The following is a 7,062-nucleotide window of genomic DNA, read 5'->3' on the forward strand; positions in this document are numbered from 1 at the left end:
CTGGGGAGGGGGCGGTCATATTAATGTGTGCTGGCTGGGAAGGGGGGGGGGGGTCATATTAATGTGTGCTGGCTGGGGAGCGGGGGTCATAGTGATGTGTGCTGGCTGGGGAGGAGGGTGTGTCATATTAATGTGTGCTGGCTGGGAAGGGGGGGGTCATATTAATGTGTGCTGGCTGGGGAGCGGGGGTCATATTAATGTGTGCTGGCTGGGGAGGGGGTCATATTAATGTGTGCTGGCTGGGGAGGGTGGCGGTCATATTAATGTGTGCTGGCTGGGGAGGGAAGTGTGTCATTAATGTGTGCTGGCTGGGGAGGGTCATATTAATGTGTGCTGGCTGGGGAGGGTCATATTAATGTGTGCTGGCTGGGGAGGGGGGCGGTCATATTAATGTGTGCTGGCTGGGGAGGGGGGGCCATATTAATGTGTGCTGGCTAGGGGGGGTCATATTAATGTGTGTTGACTGGGGAGGAGGGTCATATTAATGTGTGCTGGAGAGGGGGGACATGTCTGTGTTATGGGGAGGGGGGGTGACATTTTAATGTGTGCTGAGGAAGGGGGGGAAGTGTCATATTAATGTGTGCTGAGGAGGGGTGGAAGTGGCATATAAACAAGGTGTACTGGGGAGGGAGGGTACGTGGCATATATTAAAAATATGTTCTGCACTCTGGCTATTCTGCTTTGAAAACCCAGTGGTGCAAGCACAAAAAAATATAAAAGGGAATACTCACCTGCTCCGGCGGTCTGCTATTATCTGTTCCCGGCTGCTGCATCCTCTGACCTTTGGACCAACTCCTGCGTGAAGAAAGAAGCCAGCCAGAGAAGGCAAGTGTAGTATAGTGTAGTTTGTGTAGGGAGAGAGGTGGAGGGTAGCGGCAATGTAGTGTGTGGGGTGCAGGGTAGCGGCGGTAGTGTAGTGTATGGGGAGGGGGCATCAGGGCAATGGGGGTAGGGGGTGCAGGGGTAGTATGTACCTGTCCTGTGCCCAGTCGGTCCCTGGAAGATCTCTCTGTGACGCTGTAGAAGAAAAATAGAATCGGAGGAGAGGCAGCACTGCGGAAGGTAAGTCATTAAAGACTAAGCTATTGGAACATTGCCTATCACCTGCTGCCTCTCCCTGGCCATCACCTCTCTCTCTGGTCACCCACTCACTCTCATACTCTCTTGTCACTCTCTCCCTGTCACCAGGTCCGTCCCGACGCATACGCTGGTTATGCAGCCGCATAGAGCGCCAGACAGTAGAGAACGCTGCTGCAGACAGTGAGTCATTGTGACTCACTCTCTATAACGCCGTGGACGCCCGCCCTTTCTGTACACGGTTCTCCCTGCACCGCAGCCCTCTCCCGGCACCTCTCCCCTGATGCCCGGAAACAGGGAGAGGGAATAGTGCATCATGTGGTGACAGCAGGGAGCTGTAGCAGCCCCATGACAGAGGTGAAAAGGTATGTGTCTCTGCATGGCTGCCTGCTGTCCCTGCACAATATGTGTGTGTCAGTGTGCCCCTGCTCCCTGTCAATATCTCCCTGTCACCCCTGCCTAAGTTACCCACTATCTTCCTGTCACCTCTGCCTCAGTCACACGCTATCTCCCTGTCACCCATGCCTCAGTCACCCGCTATCTCCCTGTAACCCGCTATCTCCCTGTCGACCCTGCCTCAGTCACCCGCTATCTCCCTGTCGACCCTGCCTCAGTCATCCGCTATATCCATGACCGCCCCCCTCCCCAGCCAGCACACCTTAATATGACCCCCTCCCCAGCCAGCACACATTAATATGACACACCCTCCTCCCCAGCCAGCACACATTACTATGACCCCCGCTCCCCAGCCAGCACACATTAATATGACCCCTTCCCAGCCAGCACACATTAATATGACCGCCCCCCTCCCCAGCCAGCACACATTAATATGACACACCCTCCTCCCCAGCCAGCACACAGTAACATGACCCCCCCTCCCCAGCCAGCACACAGTAACATGACCCCCCCTCCCCAGCCAGCACACAGTAACATGACCCCCCTCCCCAGCCAGCACACATTAATATGACCCCCCCCCCCGCCCCAGCCAGCACACATTAATATGACCCCCCCTCCCCAGCCAGCACACATTAATATGACCCCCCCTCCACAGCCAGCACACATTAATATGACCCCCCCTCCCCAGCCAGCACACAGTAACATGACCCCCCCTCCCCAGCCAGCACACAGTAACATGACCCCCCCTCCCCAGCCAGCACACAGTAATATGCCCCCCCCCCTCCTCAGCCAGCACATATTAATATGACCCCCCCCCCCCCCTCCCAGTACATATTAATATGAAACCCCCCTCTCCAGCCAGCACACATTAACATGACAGTTTTTCTTCCCCTCCCCACCTCTCGTCTGCAGCAAATTGTACCTGAGCCTCCTCTGTGTGCAGCCCTGTGGTGTGTGGCTGCTCCTCGTACTCTTGTGCAGGCTCCTCCAGCACTGCACACAGGAAAGTGCACCACGTGACTTCCTGTGTTTTGGTGAATCCACGGAGGGGAGAGGGGGTGGATCTGAAGACTGCTGTCTGTGTCTTCAGAGTCAGGGGGCGGGAACAGGGGAGGATAGGGACGCTGCTCTCTGTCTCCAGCTCGACGTGCAATGGGAGGAGCAAGGAGGAGAGGGAAGGGCCCTGACACAGGAAATCTCCACACTGAAGAGCGGCTGCCGGCGCTGCTGCTGCCTGTCAGTTTGACAACACTGCACATGAGCAAGTCTGCAGAGTGGGGAGAGCGCCTCTCTGGACCAGCGCCTCCCTGCTTTGCAGACCTTGCTGAGCGGGTAGCGCCGGCACTGGGTGACCAGTCATGTCCATGTCAACCCTGCCTCAGTCACTCGCTATTTACCTGTCACCCCTGCCTCAGTCATACCCATCTCCCTGTCACCCCGGCCCTATACCCCTGGGGGTACAATTGTGTAGCCACACCCCTTCTTGTAAGACCACACCCATTTTGTGGTGCGAGCCACCATCAAGAGGCACCAAAATTGATTTTTGCTTACCAAAAAAATAAGCTAGGTCCGGCCCTGCCTGTTACCCACTTCTCTCCCCATCACCTCTCTCTCCTGCCACCCTCTCCCTGTCACCCACCTCTCTCCCCATCACCTCTCCCTGTCACCCACTCCTCTCCCCATCACCTCTCTCTCCTGCCACCCTTCCCTGTCGCCCACCATTCCATACAATTGCATGGTGTGTACGCTCCCGCGAACTGGCCACAGCTAGTCATAAACGCGATGCGGTCACTTGTGGGTAGGATGAGATCGGCCACATCTGTGTTTGTAGAAAGGCTCAAAATGTATAGTTTGCAGGAGGGCGCCAAACACCCTAGCACCGGCCCTGCACCCACCTCTTAGCAGTTTCTGAGTAGCTCCAGACTTACTCGGCATCTGCGATCAGTTCAGTGCTTGTCGTTCCTAGTTTGACGTCACAAACACACCCAGCGTTCGCCCAGACACTCCTCCGTTTCTTCAGCCACTCCCGCGTTTTTCCCAGAAACGGTAGCGTTTTTTCGCACACACCCATAAAACGGCCTGTTTCCGCCCAGAAACACCCACTTCCTGTCAATCACATTACGATCACCAGAACGAAGAAAAAACCGTGAGTAAAATTCCTAACTGCATAGTAAATTTACTTGGCGCAGTCGCAGTGCGGACATTGCGCATGCGCACTAGAGATGAGCGCCGGAAATTTTTCGGGTTTTGTGTTTTGGTTTTGGGTTCGGTTCCGCGGCCGTGTTTTGGGTTCGACCGCGTTTTGGCAAAACCTCACCGAATTTTTTTTGTCGGATTCGGGTGTGTTTTGGATTCGGGTGTTTTTTTCCAAAAAACCTAAAAAACAGCTTAAATCATAGAATTTGGCGGTCATTTTGATCCCAAAGTATTATTAACCTCAAAAACCATAATTTCCACTCATTTTCAGTCTATTCTGAATACCTCACACATCACAATATTATTTTTAGTCCTAAAATTTGCACCGAGGTCGCTGTGTGAGTAAGATAAGCGACCCTAGTGGCCGACACAAACACCGGGCCCATCTAGGAGTGGCACTGCAGTGTCACGCAGGATGGCCCTTCCAAAAAACCCTCCCCAAACAGCACATGACGCAAAGAAAAAAAGAGGCGCAATGAGGTAGCTGTGTGAGTAAGATTAGCGACCCTAGTGGCCGACACAAACACCGGGCCCATCTAGGAGTGGCACTGCAGTGTCACGCAGGATGTCCCTTCCAAAAAACCCTCCCCAAACAGCACATGACGCAAAGAAAAAAAGAGGCGCAATGAGGTAGCTGTGTGAGTAAGATAAGCGACCCTAGTGGCCGACACAAACACCGGGCCCATCTAGGAGTGTCACTGCAGTGTCACGCAGGATGTCCCTTCCAAAAAACCCTCCCCAAACAGCACATGACGCAAAGAAAAAAAGAGGCGCAATGAGGTAGCTGTGTGAGTAAGATAAGCGACCCTAGTGGCCGACACAAACACCGGGCCCATCTAGGAGTGGCACTGCAGTGTCACGCAGGATGTCCCTTCCAAAAAACCCTCCCCAAACAGCACATGACGCAAAGAAAAAGAAAAGAAAAAAGAGGTGCAAGATGGAATTGTCCTTGGGCCCTCCCACCCACCCTTATGTTGTATAAACAGGACATGCACACTTTAACCAACCCATCATTTCAGTGACAGGGTCTGCCACACGACTGTGACTGATATGACGGGTTGGTTTGGACCCCCACCAAAAAAGAAGCAATTAATCTCTCCTTGCACAAACTGGCTCTACAGAGGCAAGATGTCCACCTCATCATCATCCTCCGATATATCACCGTGTACATCCCCCTCCTCACAGATTATCAATTCGTCCCCACTGGAATCCACCATCTCAGCTCCCTGTGTACTTTGTGGAGGCAATTGCTGCTGGTCAATGTCTCCACGGAGGAATTGATTATAATTCATTTTAATGAACATCATCTTCTCCACATTTTCTGGATGTAACCTCGTACGCCGATTGCTGACAAGGTGAGCGGCGGCACTAAACACTCTTTCGGAGTACACACTTGTGGGAGGGCAACTTAGGTAGAATAAAGCCAGTTTGTGCAAGGGCCTCCAAATTGCCTCTTTTTCCTGCCAGTATAAGTACGGACTGTGTGACGTGCCTACTTGGATGCGGTCACTCATATAATCCTCCACCATTCTTTCAATGGGGAGAGAATCATATGCAGTGACAGTAGACGACATGTCCGTAATCGTTGTCAGGTCCTTCAGTCCGGACCAGATGTCAGCATCAGCAGTCGCTCCAGACTGCCCTGCATCACCGCCAGCGGGTGGGCTCGGAATTCTGAGCCTTTTCCTCGCACCCCCAGTTGCGGGAGAATGTGAAGGAGGAGATGTTGTTGACAGGTCGCGTTCCGCTTGACTTGACAATTTACTCACCAGCAGGTGTTTGAACCCCAGCAGACTTGTGTTTGCCGGAAAGAGAGATCCAAGGTAGGCTTTAAATCTAGGATCGAGCACGGTGGCCAAAATGTAGTGCTCTGATTTCAACAGATTGACCACCCGTGAATCCTTGCTAAGCGAATTAAGGGCTCCATCCACAAGTCCCACATGCCTAGCGGAATCGCTCCGTGTTAGCTCCTCCTTCAATGTCTCCAGCTTCTTCTGCAAAAGCCTGATGAGGGGAATGACCTGACTCAGGCTGGCAGTGTCTGAACTGACTTCACGTGTGGCAAGTTCAAAGGGCATCAGAACCTTGCACAACGTTGAAATCATTCTCCACTGCGCTTGAGACAGGTGCATCCCACCTCCTATATCGTGCTCAATTGTATAGGCTTGAATGGCCTTTTGCTGCTCCTCCAACCTCTGAAGCATATACAGGGTTGAATTCCACCTCGTTACCACTTCTTGCTTCAGATGATGGCAGGGCAGGTTCAGTAGTTTTTGGTGGTGCTCCAGTTTTCTGTACGTGGTGCCTGTACGCCGAAAGTGTCCCGCAATTCTTCTGGCCACCGACAGCATCTCTTGCACGCCCCTGTCGTTTTTTAAAAAATTCTGCACCACCAAATTCAAGGTATGTGCAAAACATGGGACGTGCTGGAATTGGCCCAGATTTAATGCACACACAATATTGCTGGCGTTGTCCGATGCCACAAATCCACAGGAGAGTCCAATTGGGGTAAGCCATTCCGCGATGATCTTCCTCAGTTGCCGTAAGAGGTTTTCAGCTGTGTGCGTATTCTGGAAACCGGTGATACAAAGCGTAGCCTGCCTAGGAAAGAGTTGGCGTTTGCGAGATGCTGCTACTGGTGCCGCCGCTGCTGTTCTTGCGGCGGGAGTCCATACATCTACCCAGTGGGCTGTCACAGTCATATAGTCCTGACCCTGCCCTGCTCCACTTGTCCACATGTCCGTGGTTAAGTGGACATTGGGTACAACTGCATTTTTTAGGACACTGGTGAGTCTTTTTCTGACGTCCGTGTACATTCTCGGTATCGCCTGCCTAGAGAAGTGGAACCTAGATGGTATTTGGTAACGGGGGCACACTACCTCAAGAAATTGTCTAGTTCCCTGTGAACTAACGGCGGATACCGGACGCACGTCTAACACCAACATAGTTGTCAAGGCCTCAGTTATCCGCTTTGCAACAGGATGACTGCTGTGATATTTCATCTTCCTCGCAAAGGACTGTTGGACAGTCAATTGCTTGGTGGAAGTAGTAAAAGTGTGCTTACGACTTCCCTTCTGGGATGACCATCGACTCCCAGCAGCAACAACAGCAGCGCCAGCAGCTGTAGGCGTTACACGCAAGGATGCATCGGAGGAATCCCAGGCAGGAGAGGACTCGTCAGAATTGCCAGTGACATTGCCTGCAGGACTATTGGCATTCCTGGGGAAGGAGGAAATTGACACTGAGGGAGTTGGTGGGGTGGTTTGCGTGAGCTTGGTTACAAGAGGAAGGGATTTACTGGTCAGTGGACTGCTTCCGCTGTCACCCAAAGTTTTTGAACTTGTCACTGACTTATTATGAATGCGCTGCAGGTGACGTATAAGGGAGGATGTT

The sequence above is a fragment of the Pseudophryne corroboree genome, chromosome 5 (genome assembly GCF_028390025.1).
Source record: "Pseudophryne corroboree isolate aPseCor3 chromosome 5, aPseCor3.hap2, whole genome shotgun sequence".
Classification (NCBI taxonomy): Eukaryota; Metazoa; Chordata; class Amphibia; order Anura; family Myobatrachidae; genus Pseudophryne; species Pseudophryne corroboree.